Below are 21,652 nucleotides of genomic sequence, written 5' to 3' on the forward strand. Positions count from 1 at the left end.
GAGATCCACCAATCAAAGGCTTTGAAGATTTTGGATGAAGAGAGCACAACCAATATCCCTTAACTTTCAAAGCACAGTTGATGAAGATGCACTTATTTTCTCTGTGTTCTAGCTTTCCATGATCAGCATTAATATATCCAGGACAACCAAAAATCTTAAACTTGAGTAGCGTGGAGGATTACTGCACCATACCTCCTCTGGAATATGAAGTTAATGACCAATATCGGTGACCAAGTCATAAGGTACCATTACTGAGCCAATAAATATTTACTAAGGCCTGCTTTAGATAACATGCAATATGAGCTCTCAAGTAAGATCTGATTCATTCATTCTACCACAACATTTAATTATGGCGCGTGAAAACTGTACGATGACTTGCAAACTCATAACATGATAAATGCATGGATATTTAGATACATTTTAGATGATTATATTATTATTAATTCAAAATCTATCATGTCATTATTTGAATTAACTAAATACTAATGCATTAGCTATAAAGTCCAATTTTTCACATCATGGTTTTTTTTCTAACTAACTTCCTTGACATCTTTTAAGTCAAGAAGTTTGATTACTGATCAGTATTTTACAGTTACAGATGTGCAGAAATTTACAGGAATGAGAAGATCCAATTCTCACGGAGTTGGAGAATTTTTTGGGAGCTTAGTGATTATCAAAATGGGCTGAAATGATGAAATGGTATTGTAGGCTTCTAAAAGAGAAGTCAGAGGGGCTTGGGCCATGATCTGACCTACCTATTAGGCCTTCCAACACCTTACAAAAAAAAGAAGGTGAAAATTACAAGGCAAAGCTCTCAACCAATGGAGGAATAGAGGCAAAATGGCCTGAAAAGAGAATAGAAAATGCCATAAGTGGTATTTAAGTAAGTCTTCAAATGTATAAATACACTTTTTCTACCTCATTTCCTCTCATTCTAGACATCCTCTAGCAAGTGGCTTGCGAGCAGGACAAGGCATATTCCAGAATCAAAGTTGTTCAACTTGCTTAATGTAAGTTTATTGAAGTTGTCTCTTAGTCCGATCTCTTGTTCGCATTGAAATAAGCCTGATCCTGGAAATATATAAGGATTAAGACTTGAGAGGAAGCATTGAGTGCTCATTAAACTTGCATCGAGGTTTTAGGAACCTAGATTTATATTTTCGTATCATTATCCATCCATTTACCCTAAAATCCATCATTTTCTCACATTAAATACTCATTTTCTCTACTTCCTTTCTCTAGAACCAAATATTTCTCTCTCCAGACCTTCATCCACATCCGTAGTTCGTTCCCTCAAAATATAATAAAACATATCCTTCATTTACACATTCAAATTCCCTCTCAAACTCTCTATACATCATTTATTTAATTTCTCTCTCTATCTCCTCATTTTAGTCATGTTTCTCTCCAAACTTATTTATTTCTCTCTCTAAAATACATTCCTATATGTCCCAAGATCCTCTATCATTCCCATTTCAAATCTAAAAATAAATCCCATTAAAAAATATGTTTCATTCTTTAAAAAACTCATTTTCCCAGCTTGCTACTCCCGCCGGCGTGCGCTGCAATGCGGTGCTTGTGTGGCACTTGTGCATCAGGGAAACCCCTCTGCCCACTAGTCCATGCATGGCCAGCACACTAGTGCCCTGTGCAGCACTAAGCCAAATTGGGTAAGTCCTGACCCTATTGGGTCAAGCCCAATAGGGCTAACCCACATGGCTAAGTTCTAACATAGCCAAATTGGCCTGATCCTTAGGGGGCTGACCCACTAAGGCCAGCCCTATATGGCCCACACCAGGGCCACCGACCCATTCAGTCTGCCATTACCGCTGTCGCCGCCGATGACTGGAGCCTGTAAATTCTCTATTTTTTAGCATTTAATAATTAAAAATACCAAAAATCAAAACAAAATTAGGAAAAATAATTTTCTGCATCCAAAGTTCCAAACAAATAGTAAAATCCCCAAAATTAATAGAATCAATTCCATAAAAAATATTATAAAATCTCTAACTCTCGTTTATAATATTTCTAGTGGTTTTATAGGTAAATTACAGTCCATAAAGTTCTAAAAATATTTTTTTATTTCTGTTGTTGTTTAAAATTAGGAAATTGTTGTAAAAGTTTTGAAATGTTTTCCTTTGTATTCCTGCTTTTATTTAAATCATAGGAAATTATTTAAATAAACTAAAATTCCAGAAAATTTTTAGAAATTGTGTGTTTCACTTTTAAACTCATTGTCTTCATTCCAACCATGAGAAAAGCCCCAAAATTAAATGTCTGCCCCTTTCTGCAGCGACCCATTACTTGCCCTATATTAATTATAGACTATTTAAGTGGAAATTTTCATAAATATTGTTGGTTATGTTTCAATACAATGACAACATAAAACCCCTAAATTCTGAATTATCGCAATCCCATCATCCTGGAAAAATGCATGACATTTGGATGAAAGACAATTCATATCATTGTCTGTACGGAACATCTTGATTTCCTGGCCCGTTTGATTTTCAACTAGTGCCTTCCATTGCTTAGATATCCTGAGTCTCTCAGTTTTGTGGTTATACATATCTACCCGCAGCTTCCATGAGAAATCACCAATGAAGGTGACAAAGTAATTTGCACATACTTTTGAGGGAACTCGAGAAGGATCCTACACATCATAGTGGAAATACTCATGTGCCTTGAGTTCAATGAATCACCGTACTGAATTTAATCCTCTTTTACCTCCTAAAGCCCCAATTTTTAAATAACTCCATCTTGCTAACACCTTGATGTCATATCAACTGTCTATTACTCAATAATTACAGTGCTCTTCAGCTCATATCTTCAAAATGCATATGTGATAGCCTGGTGATGTCCTCCTTTATCATAGGTGTATATAATGAAGGGACTTAATTGACACTTGTAGTGCCCATAAGAAAATATATGTCGTGAGATATTTGGCCATTTAATATAACATGCATATCTTTGGAGACTTTCAAGACTCCACCTTCAGTTGAGGATGAATAGCCATTTGCATCAAGTGTGCTAATGGAGATGATGTTTCTCTTCAACGCAGGAACATGAATAACATCAGTCAAAGTTCTCACAACACCATCATACATCTTGATCTTTACTGACCCAAACTAGCAGTTGTTTATTATACTGATTTTTCATCATTTTAGTTTATGTTCTAAGAAATAACATAAGATGGAACGGCTGAGTCAGGTTCTCAAACTATATTATGTTTTTCTCGGTTAAGTAACATAAGATTTTACTAAATAACAAATGAGATAAATGAAATGGGTAACACAATTGTTCTTTTAGACAATTTAGGATAGTTCTTGACACTGTTTGGAGGTATCCCTTCTGAGGTGATGATGTGTCCTAGCCATTCTTGTCTGAATGGCCCTGAAGCAAAACACTTGGAAATCGGGTTAAATGGGAATACATAAAAAGGACAAAGTGAGTGAAGCCTTGTCTTCCTTGAGCCTAAAATCATCCACAGAATGACGATGCTTGACCCACAGCAACTTGGCAATTGAAGCCATAACTACTTCAGCCTAAAGCCTTGTTTTTATCACCCCCAAGGCCTTATATTGACATGCCACAAAAATCCAATAAGAACAACATCTTTCTTCACAGTATGGATTAAATATCAACGAAACTTATAAATTAATCTATCTTCTAATATAGTATTCAAGACAAGACATTATTTAGTGTATTTCAAATGCAATATTATTTCGGATCACAAATTTTTTAATTCACGGATTATAGATCTACTTTAAATTAAATTCATTTATTATGATTCTAAACATTTGACTCTTGATTTAATCATGGAGTGATGACTCTAAAATATGTCATCAAATAATCAAGTTCTTAAGTTTAAATTCATTACAATTATCTTGTGAATTCATGCTAAGTTCATGCATATGTATTGTTTTATGAAATCACTAACCCCACTTGATTCTTTGAATCAAGTGGAATATATTTAACATTTTATGGCTAGTGAACATTCAGAAACAGGTTAAGAAGATCAAGGAAGAGAGGAGGATCAAGAGAAGTGGGCAAAAAAATTCGAAGTGGCAAAAATTACGAAAATGCCCCTGGGCATGACTTAAGAGAAAACCTATAAATACTCTCTTGAGAGAGGAGTTTAGGTTGTTCAGAATTTTCTCTAAGGAAACTAGGGCTTGGAGAAGAGGATTTCTGCACCCTCCAAGAGCTGATGAGCTTTTGGAGTTGGAAAGGAAGAACAGACTGAAGATAGCTTGGATTGAAGAACCACGCCTCGCCGCAAGGACGTGATACTCGACGTGGGGAAATCTCAAGCTTCAGCCCTGTAATCCCTCTCTTCTCAGACAATTTTGGTTGGGTTGGAAGAGTCACAAGATCTTCCAATGTTTTCCAACTGAGGATTGTTTCGTTTTAGATTTGATTTCAGTTGAACTTTGTTTCTTTCTTGTTCTGATCATCCTCCCCAAACCTCCCCAAAAATTCCTTTGATATAGCAGAACCACTGATAAGCCTAAAATTTGCGGTGTTTTAATCCCTAATTTGTCGTTGTTTTCTTAGGCTTATGCAATAAAATTTGTAATTCCTTCCTCAATTAGGATTTTAGTATAATGCTGAGTAAGGAGTCGAACCCTAGAGAGGCAGTTTTGCAAGAAATTCTGATTGACTTAGTGAAATTGAGAAGGTTTTAGTTTAAAACACTAGAAGAGAGAGAAAGTTAAGGAAGTTTATGGAGTTTTTATGATTTAGGTATTAAAATGATGGAATTTTTGGATGAATTTTTGTGTGGAAGTTTGAATTGATGAGAATTGAAGAACTGTAACTTGAATTTTTTGAATTCTAGAGAGAGAAAGTGAAGTTTAACCTAGAGAGAGAAAGTTCATGAAATTTGGGGATTTTTTGCCCTAACAGTCAGATCTGTCAAAATTGACAGATCTAAATGATAGGAATTGTTGAAATATGATGAAATCTAACTTCTAGGATAGAATTTTTGGCTCCTAAACAGAGATCCTATGCTTCTCCCTCAAAATCAATGATTCTAGGGCATATATCTTTCGCCTATGCCTTGGCGTGTTAGAACGTCTAAAAATCACAGATCTGAGAGGTGTGAAGACTTACAAGACTCTGGAGAGGCTCCAATCCGAATTTGAACTGCTGAATCAAGCTGTGTCCTCCTGGCCAATTGTATTGGAGCTCAAAACAAAGTTCAAATTTCGCCACCTTCCTGAGCCCAATTTATAGTGTTCTTGGCTCAGAAAGGTGGTTACGAATATTACAAACAAACCCTGAAAATTTCAGGTCATTTGGAAATCAGGATGAAAAGTTATGATTTTTTGAAGTTTTTAGGCTTGATTTTCTCTCTCCTCTGGTCGAACGGTTAGAGAATCCACGTGGCGCGCTCCGATTGGCTGCACGTTTTTTCTTTTCTCAAGCGCTAAAGCGCCAAAATTCGCCACGTACCCCCCTGTGTAACAGAATGCATACAGCGCATGGTGAGTTTAATTTGCACGTAATATATGAGTACAAAGCGCTCAATGCCTCCAATTGCCACGTGCCCCTCTGTGCGTGCATTTAGCGAGCACTGCACGCACAGAGGGAAAATGATTTTTAATTCAAAGAAAAACCTATTTACTCCGCTTTGTAACAGTAATCGGCGACGTATGGCGCTGCGTTGCGCCACGTCGCCAAAAATTCAAAGAAAAATAGAAATTCGCCTGAAATTTATAAAAACCCTTTGCGGCTTTTAAACCTGAAAAATGCCCTTAAAAGTCCGAAAATTGGATAAATCGCCTGTGATCAATTAAAAAAATCAGAGTGATTTTTCAATGAATTAAATTTATTCTTGGCTCTAAATCACTCCAAAAAATCTGAAAAAATCAGGAAAAATCAGAAAAATTATTAGAAAACATTTCCAATTGAAATAAATTCATAAGAAAATATATTTCTACTTAAAAAATCATTTTTCCTAAAAATAAAATCCAGAAAATTGTGCATAATTAATTAAAAGTTCATGAAATTATATAAAATCAAATTTTTTAGAAATTGCTTATCTTTTTAATATGATAACATGCAATATGGATCTTTTAGATAAAAATTTCTTATAAAATCCCTGATTTTGCATGATAAAATTGCATGTTATCATACCCCCCTACTTAAACATTGCTAGTCCCTTAGCAATGACATTTAACTCTCTTTGACATTCCTTGTTTATCCATGAAAATAGGAATAAATGTGCATGAAGTGTTTCGAGTATCAATCACATATTGAGAAGAAAGTAACCATGAAAATTAGGCATTAACCTTGGGAATGCAAGGATCAAATCTTTATCATCAAAGATAACTAATCAAATCAGGGAAATATCCGAGACTCCTTATGTCTAGATTCACTAAGATGATTCAAGGCCATAATTAGAAGAAAGGAAGATTTTGAAAATTAATTCCCCCTCCCTAGATTTTGGACTTTTATTTCCCTTAGGCTATAAAAGATTTTGGGCAAGGTGCTTGTCTCATTTCTACAAAATTGCAGTTTTTTGGAAAAAATTCTTTCAAAATTCTCACTTAGCTAGTTGCGGGGGCACTTATTTGCGGCCGAGCCACTTATTTTAATGTACATGTGCCATTGCAACTAACCCACTCTTTTTTTGTTGCAATTGTAGCTTTGACAGCGTAGTTCCCTTGAAGATTTTCACCTTTTGGGGTTTATTACGTCCTTTTGTCTAGGGGGGAAGGAATGACTTGGGCAAGCTAGAGTGTTTTTGAAATAGAATTTTATGAACCTTGAAGTCTTAGTGGTTTACCAAACCTTCAAGAATCTCAAGGATTTCTCACACATTTCAAATAGTTATCTCAACAACTTAGAAATGACTCACATTGCCTAAAATCATAATTTATTCCTCCTTAGCATGCTCATGATCCGCTTGAAAAGCCTAACTTCTCTACACATATTCTTATGTCAAGAATAAAAAAGTTCTATCAAAGTTGGGTTATGGTTGATTACAATCGAAGAAGCATCTACCTCACCACTAGGTAAAAAAAATATGAATTATTCCTCTCTACTAGTCATTCATGGTCATAAATGCAGAGAAAAAAATCGAGTGGTAGGAGTTGCAAACAGTAAGTGGAAGATATTTCTCAATTGCTTATCACTTAAAAGCAAGGAAAACAAATAAAGCAAGCAACATGCCAACACAAGGGAGTAATCCCTTCAAAAAAAAAATTTTGCTTCATTCTTGCAATTGAGATAAAAAATAATTGAGAAAAGCGAATATATTCCCAAAGTAATTAGAAATAGTGATCTTAACCCATTTAATAAAATTTTCTAACCCCTCTCCCCCTTACTTGGATGATGCAATGTCCTCATGCATGAATAAGAATTTAAATTTCATAAGGTAGGGGTTAGAAATTTCAAACCGACGGAGGGGACATTTCTGACAAATCCAAGGCGTACTAGATGTTTTTTCTGCTGAGATTGATCTTCCTGTCCAAATCAGATGACTGGGGAGATTTTAAGTATAAAATGATCAAGCTGAAAAAATTAATCCAAAAACATGCAATGGAATTATTTTTCTATATATATAATTTTTTATTTTTTTATTTGTAATTTTTTTGATTTTATTTTTTATTTTATTTTGCTTTTTAAAGTGTGATGGAATTCTCCAAAAGACTAACAGATGGTGGTTCAGGCACTTCAAGCTCCACATATGGTTTTAATCTCTGTCCATTCACCTTAGATGTTTCACCTGTTTTTGGATCCAAAATCAAAACAGCACCATTATCAAACAGAGTGTCGATAACATAAGGTCCATCCCACCTTGATTTAAGTTTCCCTGGAAAGAGTTTTAACCTAGAATTATAAAGCCATACCTTCTGTCCAACAAAGAGTTGCTTATTGCTAATCATCTTATCATGAAAATTTTTCATCTTCTCTTTGTAGATCTTCGAATTCATATACGCTTCATTCCGTAACTCTTGGAGTTCATGAATCTGCAAAAGACGATTCTTCCCTGCAATATCTTGAGCAAGATTAAGCTTCTTAATAGCCCAAAAGGCTCTATGCTCTATCTCCACAGGAAGATGACACATTTTCCCATAAACTAACCTATAAGGTGACATCCCTAGAGGTGTCTTATAAGCAGTCCTATAGGCCCATAAAGCATCATCTAATTTGATAGACCAGTCTTTACCACTAGGGTTAACAATTTTTTTAAGGATATTTTTGATCTCCCTATTTGTATTTTCAACTTGTCCATTTGCTTGAGGGTGATATGGGGTAGTCATTCTATGATGAACCCCATATTTTTTAAAGAGATTTCTTAAATGGACATTGTTGAAATGACTACCACCATCACTAATAATTGCTTTAGGAAATCCAAATCTGCAAAATATATGACGTTGAATAAAAGTTAATACCACCTTATGATCATTTGACCTTGTAGGAATGGCTTCCACCCATCTTGAGAAGTAGTCAACTCCCACTAAGATGTACTCATACCCATTGGAGTTTGGGAATGGCCCCATAAAGTCGATTCCCCAAAGATCAAACAGTTCAACCTCAATGATGGGCTGAAGTGGCATTCTGTCTTTACTCTTGATATTCACTGCAGCTTGGCACTTCAAACAACTTGAACAAAATTTAAATGCATCTTTGAAAAGATTAGGCCAGAAAAATCCGCTATTTAAAACCTTAAGTGCGGTTATCTTATGAGCATAATGTCCCCCACATAAGGATGAATGACATGCTTCTAAAATATGAATTTGTTCTTCTTCTGGCACACACCTTCTAAACACATCATCCACACCAAGTTTGAATAATTCAGGCTCATCATAGTAGTAGTATTGTATATCCTTAAAAAATTGTTTTCTATCATAAAAATCCCAATCTTCAGGTAGTAAACCAGTCACTAAATAATTCACTATATGAGCATACCAAGGAAGCTTTTTAAACTCTACTGACAAAATATGCTCATCAGGAAAAGAATCATTGATTGGAATTTCATCACTAGAGCGTAATCTCGATAAATGATCGGCTACTAAGTTCTCACGTCCAGGTTTATCTTTAATCTCTATGTCAAATTCTTGTAAAAGGAGAATCCATCTAATTAACCTAGGTTTTGTTTCTTTTTTATTAAGCAAAAATTTTAAAGCAGAATGGTCAGAAAAATATTATTTTACTACCTAAGATATAAGATCGGAATTTTTCAAGGGCAAATACTATAGCAAGCAGTTCTTTTTCAGTTGTAGTGTAATTTACCTGAGCCTCATTTAGTGTTTTGCTTGCATAGTATATCACTACTGGCTTCTTTTCAATTCTCTGTCCCAGCACAGCTCCCACGGCAAAGTCGGATGCATCGCACATTATTTCAAAAGGGAAGTTCCAATTTGGTGCTTGGAGTATAGGTGCTTGAGCTAGTGCTTCCTTAATCTGCAAAAAAGCATTTTTAGCATTATCATCAAATGTAAATTCAGCATTTTTAGAAGTGAGTTGAGTTAGAGGTTTTGCTATTTTTGCGAAGTTTGGAATGAATCTCCTATAGAAGCCAGCATGCCCAAGAAATCCCCTAAGTTCTTTGAGTGTTGTGGGCAGGGCTAGGTTCTGAATTTTTTCCACTTTTGCCCTGTCCACTTTGATTCCATTTTTGCTGATGTGATGGCCCAGCACTATCCCTTCCTTTACCATGAAATGGGACTTCTCCCAATTTAACACCAGGTTGTTCTTGGCACAAATCTGCAAAACTCTTTCAAGATTACTCAAGCAATCGTCAAAAGATGACCCAAAAACAGAAAAATCATCCATAAAAACTTCTAAACCATTGCCAATTAAGTCAGAAAACATGGCTGTCATGCATCTTTGAAAAGTTGCTGGTGCATTGCATAACCCAAAGGCATTCTTCTAAATGCAAAAGTTCCTACTGGGCATGTAAAAGTTGTTTTCTTGATCAAGTTCATCAATTTCGATTTGATTATAACCGAATATCCATCAAGAAAACAATAATATTCATGTCCAGCTAATCTTTCTAAAATTTGATCAATAAATGGCAATGGGTAATGATCTTTCTTTGTGACAGCATTCAATTTCCTATAATCTATACATATTCTCCAACTAGAGGCAACTCTTGTTTGCACTTCTTCACCTCTGTCATTTTTACAACGGTTAACCCGTTTTCTTTGGCACCACATGAATTGGGCTAACCCATGGGCTGTCTGATATAGCATAAATGAATCCAGCATCTAGCCATTTCATGATTTCTGTCTTAACAATTTCAGCCATAATTGGGTTAAGTTTCCTTTATGTTGCCTTATAGACTTAGAATTTTCTTCCAAGAAAATTCTATGTCTACAAGTATTTGGGTTGATACCTTAATATCACTTAACCTCCATCCAAGAGCATGATCATGGCTTGATAAAGAAGTGAATAATTTCTTTTCTTCATCAGCTGAAAGGGATGATGATATTATTACAGGTTTACTATTACCTTGCTCTAAAAAATAATATTTTAGGCATGAAGGTAATGGTTTCAATTCAATTTAAGAATGCAACCCTAATGGTGAGATGCTTGAATTATTAGAATGCAAAACTGCAAATCACTATCAACAAGAAATACTTCTTCTATACCTTGATTCAAATCATCAAAATAATACCCGCCATTCTCAAAATCATCATAAGGTGAACACAAATCATGGAAAGGTAAATTATCCTCTATTTTCTCATCCTCCACTAACTCAACAAAACAAATGTCATTCCTAGTATCCCGGGGACCTTTCATTAGTTTTGGAATTGAAATCTCAATAGTTTCATTTCCTACTTTCATGGTGACCACTCCTGTATCAAAATCGGCATTAACTCTTGCGGTGGCTAAAAAAGGTCTTCCCAAAATTATAGGAGCATGACAAAGTTTTCCTACTATTTGAATATCTACAACAATAAAATCCACTGGGAATTTATATCCAGCAACCTGTACAATCACATCTTCCACTACCCCATATGGTTCTCTAATTGATCCATCTGCCAATTGTAACTCAATCGCAATCGGCTCTAAATCTCCAAATTTAAATTTATCATATAAGGCTTTTGGCATTATATTGACACTAGCACCAGTATCTAATAATGATTTACTAAATACTAGTCCTCCTATCTCACATTTAATCAAAGGAGCTCCTGGATCTTTCTTCTTTATGGGAATATTTATGAAATGACCGCACTTATGGTTTCGGATAATTGTATCCTTGTCTTTTTCCTAGTAGGAGTGCATAGTTCCTTAACATATTTTGCATATGCAGGAATATGCTGGATGGCTTCAGTTATGGGTATAGTGATGGTAGCATTCTTGAATAACTCAATCAAATTGTCATTAGTGGGTTTTTGCTTAGAAGATTTCAATGCACTAGGAAAAGGTATTGGTGGAGCATAGGCCTTGGGGTTAGGATCTAATGTCTTCTTTTCCTCTCTCTCACCTGTGTTCTGTCCTCCAATTTCTTCATCCTCCTCCTTTTCTTGATCATCTTCAACCACTAAATTATCACCCGCTAATTTATCATCATCCACTTTTTCTATGATTTTTCCATTCCTAAGTTTAGATATTGCATTCACTTTTTCACTATTAGCATTTATTTCTAGGGGGTCATGTGTATATTCATAAAAGGAATCAGAAAATGTGCTATTGGAACTATCATTATCAATAATAGAAGAGATATTTCTAGGATTAATAAGAGGTTGAGTAGGAAGTTGACCTGAATTTTCCATCTTAGGAATTGTTTCTTCTATAGTACCTTGAGTTCTCATGTTGGCTGGATTCCATCTAGCTTCTTGATTTCTTTCTAGCAACTCCATCCTTCTCATCATGAGTTGCCTTTCTTCTTCATATCTCTTTTCCCTTGCTTCATTATCCACCTGCATTTTTTTCAACATTTCTATTATAGAGGCGTTATTTTGATCAAAACCTTGATTTTGTTGAGATTGATAGGGCTGGTAATTGTTCACGGTATGATCTTGATTTTGAGGAGGTAGTCTGGGCTTGAACTGTTGCCTCTGTTGGTATGGATTACTGTTTCCATTGCTCTATTGTTGCTGCCCAAATGATGATTTTTGTTGCCATTGAGATGGCCCTGCTTGCTGTCCTCCTACAACATTCAAATCTTCTAATTGTGAAGGGTTAGTATAATCCAAATTAGAACTTGACCCACCCTGATGAGGCAACCCAACACTATTAACTGATTGAACTTGCTTAAAAGGAGCCAAAGCATCACTTAAAATACACTTAAAATTTTCAGCAATATCCACTAATGATTCTTTCATTTCTCTTTCAAGTTTTTCAATCCTTTTTTCATTGTCCATACCTTTTGCTTCAAGAATTCCACCTCGTTTCCCAGGTGTATCTCTGGCATTGTATGTGCAACTTTGCCTAAATGCCCAATCCTCCACAAGATCCTCCAAGATCTTAAAGGATTGATCTGCCCTAGTGTTAATGAAACTACCTCCACTAGCTATATCTATCAATTGTTTATCTTGATAGTCTAATCCCCCATAGAAAATTTGTGCTAACTCATAATCAGGGATTCCATGATGAGGACACTTTCTGATTAATGATATAAAGCGTTCCCAAGCTTCACCTAAAGTGTCATTTCCTTGACAGAAATCTCTTATAGCTTTCTTTAATGCATTAGTTTTACCATATGAAAAATATTTATTAAGAAAGCATGATTGTAATTCATTCCATGATTTAAATTCTTTACCAGTCCCCATGAACCACTCATGAGCTCTTTCCTTTAATGCAAATTGGAAGAGTTGGAGCTTGATAAAGTCATGCGGTACACCTGCAAAATGGTAAGCTCCACAAAAATTAGAAAACGATCCAAAAATTATAAGGCTCTTCCGTGATAAAACCATGAAAAGTGGGCAATTGATTGATCATTGCAGGATCCACTTTGAAATTAGCATTTCCAGGCAGTGAAGCTGAAATTCTAGTGAAGGCTCTGTACTCTTTGGGAGCAGCCATCTCCTTAAAGTTCTTCCTCCTTGATCCACATTTTCTTCTTTTTCGTCTTCCAATACTCTTCTTCTTTCGTCTTCCATTTCGTCTTGAATGTCACCTTAAATCTTCCCTCTGCTGCTTTGCTGTTCAATGTCCTCCACTAACTGAGGTAGAAGAGATCTTCTACCGTTCATGTAACAGAAACTCAAAAGAAACTGTTAACCTTCCAGTGAACTCAAAAGAATTTAAAAGAATAGCACAAATCTTTAGAATTGACAATTAATATCAAGAAAATGAATGAATCTTGAAAAAAATTTTAAACTCAATTGACTATTTCAGACAGTTCAGAAACAGAGTTCCTCTGTATCAGAATTGTCTCAGAAATCTTGTAATCACTGTGCCTCCCCGGCAACGGCGCCAATTGATAAGCCTAAAATTTATGTGTTTTAATCCCTAATTTGTCGTTGTTTTCTTAGGCTTATGCAATAAAATTTGTAATTCCTTCCTCAATTAGGATTTTAGTATAATGCTGAGTAAGGAGTCGAACCCTAGAGAGGCAGTTTTGCAAGAAATTCTGATTGACTTAGTGAAATTGAGAAGGTTTTAGTTTAAAACACTAGAAGAGAGAGAAAGTTAAGGAAGTTTATGGAGTTTTTATGATTTAGGTATTAAAATGATGGAATTTTTGGATGAATTTTTGTGTGGAAGTTTGAATTGATGAGAATTGAAGAACTGTAACTTGAATTTTTTGAATTCTAGAGAGAGAAAGTGAAGTTTAACCTAGAGAGAGAAAGTTCATGAAATTTGGGGATTTTTTGCCCTAACAGTCAGATCTGTCAAAATTGACAGATCTAAATGATAGGAATTGTTGAAATATGATGAAATCTAACTTCTAGGATAGAATTTTTGGCTCCTAAACAGAGATCCTATGCTTCTCCCTCAAAATCAATGATTCTAGGGCATATATCTTTCGCCTATGCCTTGGCGTGTTAGAACGTCTAAAAATCACAGATCTGAGAGGTGTGAAGACTTACAAGACTCTGGAGAGGCTCCAATCCGAATTTGAACTCCTGAATCAAGCTGTGTCCTCCTGGCCAATTGTATTGGAGCTCAAAACAAAGTTCAAATTTCGCCACCTTCCTGAGCCCAATTTATAGTGTTCTTGGCTCAGAAAGGTGGTTACGAATATTACAAACAAACCCTGAAAATTTCAGGTCATTTGGAAATCAGGATGAAAAGTTATGATTTTTTGAAGTTTTTAGGCTTGATTTTCTCTCTCCTCTGGTCGAACGGTTAGAGAATCCACGTGGCGCGCTCCGATTGGCTGCACGTTTTTTTCTTTTCTCAAGCGCTAAAGCGCCAAAATTCGCCACGTACCCCCCTGTGTAACAGAATGCATACAGCGCATGGTGAGTTTAATTCACACGTAATATATGAGTACAAAGCGCTCAATGCCTCCAATTGCGCCACGTACCCCTCTGTGCGTGGCGCGCACCGCGCCACGTACCCCTCTGTGCGTGGCGAGCACCGCGCCACGCACAGAGGGAGAAAATGATTTTTTTAATTCAAAGAAAAACCTATTTACTCCGCTTTGTAACAGTAATCGTGGCGTGGCGCTGCGGTTGCGCCACGTCGCCAAAAAAATTCAAAGAAAAATAGAAATTCGCCTGAAATTTATAAAACCCTTTGCGGCTTTTAAACCTGAAAAATGCCCTTAAAAGTCCGAAATTGGATAAATCGCCTGTGATCAATTAAAAATCCGAGAGTGATTTTTCAATGAATTAAATTTATTCTTGGCTCTAAATCACTCCAAAAATCTGAAAAAATCAGGAAAAATCAGAAAAATTATTAGAAAACATTTCCAATTGAAATAAATTCATAAGAAAATATATTTCTACTTAAAAAATCATTTTTCCTAAAAATAAAATCCAGAAAATTGTGCATAATTAATTAAAAGTTCATGAAATTATATAAAATCAAATTTTTTAGAAATTGCTTATCTTTTTAATATGATAACATGCAATATGGATCTTTTAGATAAAAATTTCTTATAAAATCCCTGATTTTGCATGATAAAATTGCATGTTATCAACCACTGCGCGCAGCATCACCGCCGCGCGCAGCAGAACCGCCGCGCGCAGCAACACCGCCGCACGCAGCACCGCCGCGCGCAGCAGCGTCGTGCGCAGCCACGCCGCACGCAACAGCGCTGCTGCACGCAGCAGCGCCGCTCGCAGCAGCGTCGCGCGCAGCCACGCCGCGCGCGACAGCGTCGCTGCACGCAAACACCTTGCGCGCAGGTACCCTGCACGCAAGGTGTTTGATCCTTTGCCCCCAAGGGCAAGGTGCTGTCTCTGAAGAACTCCTCTGTAGACAGCCTCTATTAAGTTAAATCTTTTACTTAATCAGAGCAATAGCAGTTAAATCTTTCGACTAAACTGGGAATTAAAGAGGAATTCTGTGATTTTCCTGAGGATCATTTAACAGAGTTTAATATTTATTTTAAATTGATAAGTGACATATCTATTGAATAAAGAAGGAAATTTCTGCTGTTTTCTCCTGCTCCCTGTGGATCGACCCTCACTCCCCTTACGCCATGAGGTTTATAAATTTGTTGCATAAGCTCTGAACCCCACACGTCTGAACTGCTAAATAACCAGTAAAAAACACATAAAATCTGAGCTTATCATGGAGTAAAACTAATTATTTTGAATCTACTGAAATGTATTCGAATATAAGTTTTTTGGATACAATAGATTTCTTTAACTAACTGATAAACTCAAATAATGGTAGTTATTTCCCTGCATTAATCATCTTATATCTTCTAAAAGTAAGTACATCATTGCCAAAACTGCTTGTTTTTGCATAGTAATGAGATCATGCCTTTTCACTACCCAAAAGATGAAAAAACTTACATTTCTACTTAATTAGTGTTTCCATCAATGATTTGACATGAGTTTCACAAGTTAAACAGTTCTGGATTTACTCTTAATTGGATTTGAGGGATATTTCTAACCCCCACTTGACTCATTGAGTCAAGTGGGATATGAATCTAACGATTTCCCTAGTGTATTGACTTTTCAGGTCAAGGTTGACTTTTCATGGTCATAAAATTACGAAATTTTATGAGAAAGTCAAGAAAGTAGTCTGAAAGCTTGGGACAAAAATTCAAGTCAAAAGGAGCAAAGATCAAAAAGATACACGCTGACCAGTGGAGCTGACTCAATTGATAGGCTTGGTGCAAAGGAGCTTGAAGGAGACCTTCTAGAATGTCCTTGGAGGCTTCCAGGTTGATCAAGACATATGGGGGTGACTCCAGATGGCAGATCCTGGTTGGATGAGAGCCCAAGGTCGAGATCCAGGCCAGGATCCATGAGGTGGAACCCATCCATCCATCCATTCCAGCCCAAATCCAAGGGCTAGAGATGATTTGTAACAAACTCTAACCAACTCTAACCAACTTGTTCTGTTCCCTCCAAATTCGACCTGGGGGGAAAGAATCTGGTTGGTTGGGGTCTGTTCACCTGGATTGAAGCTTCAAGAAATCAATCCTGGACGTTCATCCATGATCCAACCACCAAGAATGACTGAAACAAACACATGTACCCCTATAAAAGGGCCCCCCTCGCCCTCTTTGAGGGCATCCAAGAATTGAGTATTGTTTTCTTTACTTTGTGTCTTTCTTGAGCTTGTTCCTGGGTCCATCTTCATTCAGAAGGTGCAAGGAGTCTTCTAGAAGCGTCCTGAATCTTGAAGCCAGTTGGTAGGGAGTTGGAGCAACAATCTTGGGCCATTTGTGGTGTGACAAAAAGGTTACGCTGTTCTTTCCACCCTATATCCTTTTAGAATTCTCTTAAGCTTATTGGCTATAGTTATGCAGATAGCCAACGTCTCAAGCTTTCCAACGCCTACTCACACATGTCAAACCGATATCTGGAACTCCAGATATCGTCGTTTTGGTCCATAGCACGTGAGAGGACCTCCAGCGGCGGGCGGCCCAGCGCACAAGCAGTGGCGGAAGCGCCCAGGCTTGTGCGCTATCTCTCTCCTCCTCTTCTTTTTTCTATTCAATTAATTGAGAATTTTTTATCTCTCTCTAGAGACGATAAAAAATTCTAAAAAAATTCTCAAAAATCATTTTCAATCTAAACTTTCTACGGAAATTTTTTTACACTTGGTAAAATTCATATCATCCTTCTTAATTGAACATTTACCTTCATAATCACTAAAAGCTTTACAAAAAAGGTTATATGAATCTTGAACTTGCAATACTAGTTGAAAATCTTTCTAACTAACTACCTAGCTCCCTGAGGGATCGACCCTTACTAAAATACTACTAGTAAGGAAATTAAATTGTTGATTGGTACTTAACTATCCTTACAAACGACTCTCAATCAAATTGTACCCCTTAGTTAGGACCAATCACTAAACCTGTCTGATTTATGCAAAATCATGTACTTCAATTACGGATAAATGTTTTCTAGTCCATTTTATAAAACTTTTGCACGAATTTAATGATTTTAATTTTCAATTGGTGGGAGCATTTCATATAGTTAATTCATTGGATGAGTGAGCTTCAAGAAATAAATTTCAGTTTCAAGCTTTCTAATTTGCCAAAAGATGAGGCTGGGCCTATTTATTTAGTCCTTAACTAACTCTCCAATGAGGGTAGATTGAATTCAGATAAAGGAGCTACCAAATAAATACAAAATAAAAGAATAAGACAACTAAAAAATAGACTATAACTAAGGAAATAAAATTTTGTAATAACCTATCAGAAATCCAGGAAATGATATTTTTTTCTCTTTTCCTTCATTTAATAAGTGATTCAGTAGATGTCACCCAGGAAGACAAGCCTCTGTAGGCTCCAGATTGTTTATTATGTTATATGTATTTGTTTTGAAGCGTTTAGTTTGGGTACCGCTTCTTGCAGTGAAAACCATTTTATGAAATAGATCCTAATGTTTCGCAACAATTTCTATAAATTTTATTTCATTTCATTCACTCTGTCTCTATATCCTCCAATTTATACCACTTCATAAAAAAGTGGTATAATTAAATAACCCAGCTCAACTTCTATGAAGTCATAAACTTTCATTATTAGTAAAACTCTTACAGTTCATCTACGAATGAATATGAGGAATTCCTTGCATTTAATCCATTTTTGGGCTTCATTGAATCATGCTTCAAACCAATTTATTTTGAATACACTGAATTTATTGAAAAAACAGTAGTTTATTTTCAAACAATTGGTATTTCTAAATAACCCGGCTCAACTTCTATGAAGTCATGCACTTTTACTATTGATAAATATCTTATATTTCATATTTGAAATAAATTAAAAAATCTTATAAAATAGTTTTCAATGGTTTGTAGCACTTCACAAAATATTACCATTGGATGGAGGGGCTTAAAGGAAAAAGTTTTAGTTTCTGGCTTTCAAATGCATAGTCATATGTGTACTTGGCCCACTTTTTAAGCCCTCAACCACCTCTCAAAAGTGAACTGATAAAATTTGAAAAAGGAGCTATCAAATAGTGAGAAAATAAAGAAAAAGGAAATAAAAAAAGAATTCAAAAAGCAGGAAGAACATTTACATCATTACTCTGTTACTCAAAACTGTTTTTTTCTCTAATTTCACTTATTATGAACGTGCTCTAGTAGGGGTCAGCTAGAAGGAAAATTGTATAAGGTCCAATTTTCTCAATCGGGATAATATAAGTTCCTTGAAGTGTTTAATCTTTGCATAATTATTTTATGCACTGAACTGAATGTTATGAAGTAAATTTGGCTGTTTCTTAACCATTGCTATTTATTTTACCTAATAGGTGTTTACTCCGTCCCTCTTTCTCTAAAAACTAGCCAAAAACTCAGTGTTTGACCCCCACACAGTTTTTCCCCTTTTTTCCCGCGAAGGTGCACTACATAGGCTTGCATGCTGGCATACACAGAGCCTTATCGTGAGTTATTAACCAGTTCTTTAATTTTGACTTATTCCAGAAATTTCTCAGAGAGACAGGTCTGTGTGCTCCTGTGGTGCCAATGGAATCTAAGTTTTTTGGGGATGGAAACACCTGAAATTAATCATCCTATGTCGAGCTCCACTTTTACCTTATTTATAGTTACATTTAAGTCATAAAAATTCATAAATTAAATTCTTCATGATACCCTAAAAAAGTAAGAGCCACATCATTAGAGGATCTTACAAACACAAATGTAGCTTCAAATTATTTTTTACCATGTATTGTGTATTAATGAGGAATGGATCTAAAACTAGAAATAAGGTGTTTAATGTTATGTTATCTGACTATAAGCTAAAAAGATTGAAATGGCAATAAATATAGTCTTCTACCTGTTCTATAACCTCCGACATAAGTTTAAGGTTAAATTTATTATAATAAGATAGGAATCAAAACATAACATTGGAGATTCAAGAAATCTTATAATTCATCATGGGATTTCAATTTAATTACCAGATAAATAATGTAGAATCCAGATTTTATTTTCTCATTAGTAATCAGGTAAAATATGTAGAATGCAGTTCTTGAAATTTGTTATACGAATACCATATGAAAAAAAATCATTTATCATAGAAATTAATTTCACGAACCTTTTTTTTTTGGCTGGTTAAAACCTTAACATGATACAAGGTGTATAAGTATACAAAGTTTATTAAAAGTTTTGCCCTTTGGACTCCCCATTTATATGAGTGAACGTTTAATTAATCATCATGTCAATCTTATATCAATCTGATTCCTTTACTTGGTTAGTCATTTTATAAGTCATCTATACATATTTTCATAAGTAAAACCAACTTATAGTCCATTGTTTGAATTGGGGCTTTAAGCAGTTTCACCATGCAAATTTGGCCTTTAGCAATTTCAATTTTCATCAAAATATTATTTTGTGCAGTTTCATTCAAATGAAAATTTAATATCAAAGTCGCTTGTTTTACAATGTTTATAATTTCAATATTCTCTTGTTAAAATGTTGTTTTATTTTATTACATAATGGTTTAACATTTGCTCCTTCTCATCATGAGGCTCACCATAATTTAAGCTCTGCACTATCTCACAACAATGTGACTGTCACTACTACCTAATAAAGATGTTATTATCAATCATTTTTATGTTTTATGTTCTTCCAAATATTTTTTTTTTTTGCACATGATTTTTATGGATGAATATGATCCCAACTTTCTCACTAGTGAGAATGAACTTAAAATCATCAAATAAAATTCTAGTTCAAATAAATAAATGGGATCCATTCCATACATATCATTGAATTTATAATATTCTGGGGAACAAATCCATCACGTCAACCTTGAGTTGTGTGTTGAAAGAATTCAAAAAAAATTTTTGAAAAAGTGTGTGGCCAATTGGTGACCTCAGCCCGTGTTGCAGTGTTACTGAAAGTGATAACATGCAAATAAGAGCTTATAAAGTGCTAATTTCATCATATTTTTGGGATTTTAATGCTTATAACATTAATTTTTAATGCATGTTATCATGATTTTAGGTTAAAAGAAAACGTTTCTTAAATTTGAAGTCAAACTACACTTTGGACAAATAATAAGGTCAATTTATACATTTAAAACATTTTTAAAATGATGTTTATAAGAAAATAAATTTGTAATTCACCAATTTCTATAAATAAAAATAAAGTAACAATAAAACTTATTTTAGAAGTTATTAAAAAAACTTTCATATTAATAAAAATGTTTTACAATTTATTCCAGTTAATTTTGAATAAAATTTATTTTTTTATCTAAACCGGCCCAATAAGGGCCAGTTTAAGCAATAACTGCGTTGTTAAGTGGCGCACGGCGTACGAAAATTGCGCAGACCAACTCCGTATGTGTCACACACTACATCGAGTCACACGAAGCATAAACTGGAGCAATCACAATGCTCTGTGAGACCAATCCCATCGGTAAAAGGGGAAAATCAAAATTGAGCTTCACGTTCTTGATTTTAAGGTTGAGGAAAGAATGCCTAGCTTCCTTGAAGACTCAAGAATCCACTAGGAGCAAATTGGAGCTTGATTTGGGCAGTAATTTTGCAGATCCGTCGCCGCATTTCTTCCCCAAGTTCAAGTTAAAATTCGAGGGGAGTTTGGGTGCTCATTGCGCCAAATCTGCCCAGATCGATTCTCTGATCATCCCTCGTACCTATAGGTTTATTTTGAATGCATTTTACACTTGATTTGGCGTTCAATTTTCACAATTTGATAATTCATTTCCTTTGAAACTCTCGCCTTAAATTCCAATTTTATTTATTTTTTATTCTCAAATTTCCACTCTTTTCGTATTGTTTAAGCAGTAGTAGTCCTAGTTCAATACTTTTGAATTGAAATGGACCATCAATCCATTCAAATTTCATCTCAAGTACCTTAAATAGCAAATTGTGTTCACGATTTGCCCATATACGTAGCTCGTAATTTCAAAAAAGAAACAGAAAACTCTGAGTTAAATTTGTTAAACTAGAATGTACATTGTTAAGAATTACTCAGCGTGGCAATCTACAACTGAGTTAAGCTCAATTGGTCCACCGTCGTGTCAGCTTAATCACCCTGAATCAACAAATTGTAGCCACGATTTGTTGGCTTGGGCTATTTTTACAATTTCAAATTAACTAGGGTAAAATTGAAAAAATGCAATTAAAAATTACATTCTGATTTTTAATTCGTGAAC

The sequence above is a fragment of the Wolffia australiana genome, chromosome 16 (assembly GCF_029677425.1).
Source record: "Wolffia australiana isolate 7733 chromosome 16, ASM2967742v1".
Classification (NCBI taxonomy): Eukaryota; Viridiplantae; Streptophyta; class Magnoliopsida; order Alismatales; family Araceae; genus Wolffia; species Wolffia australiana.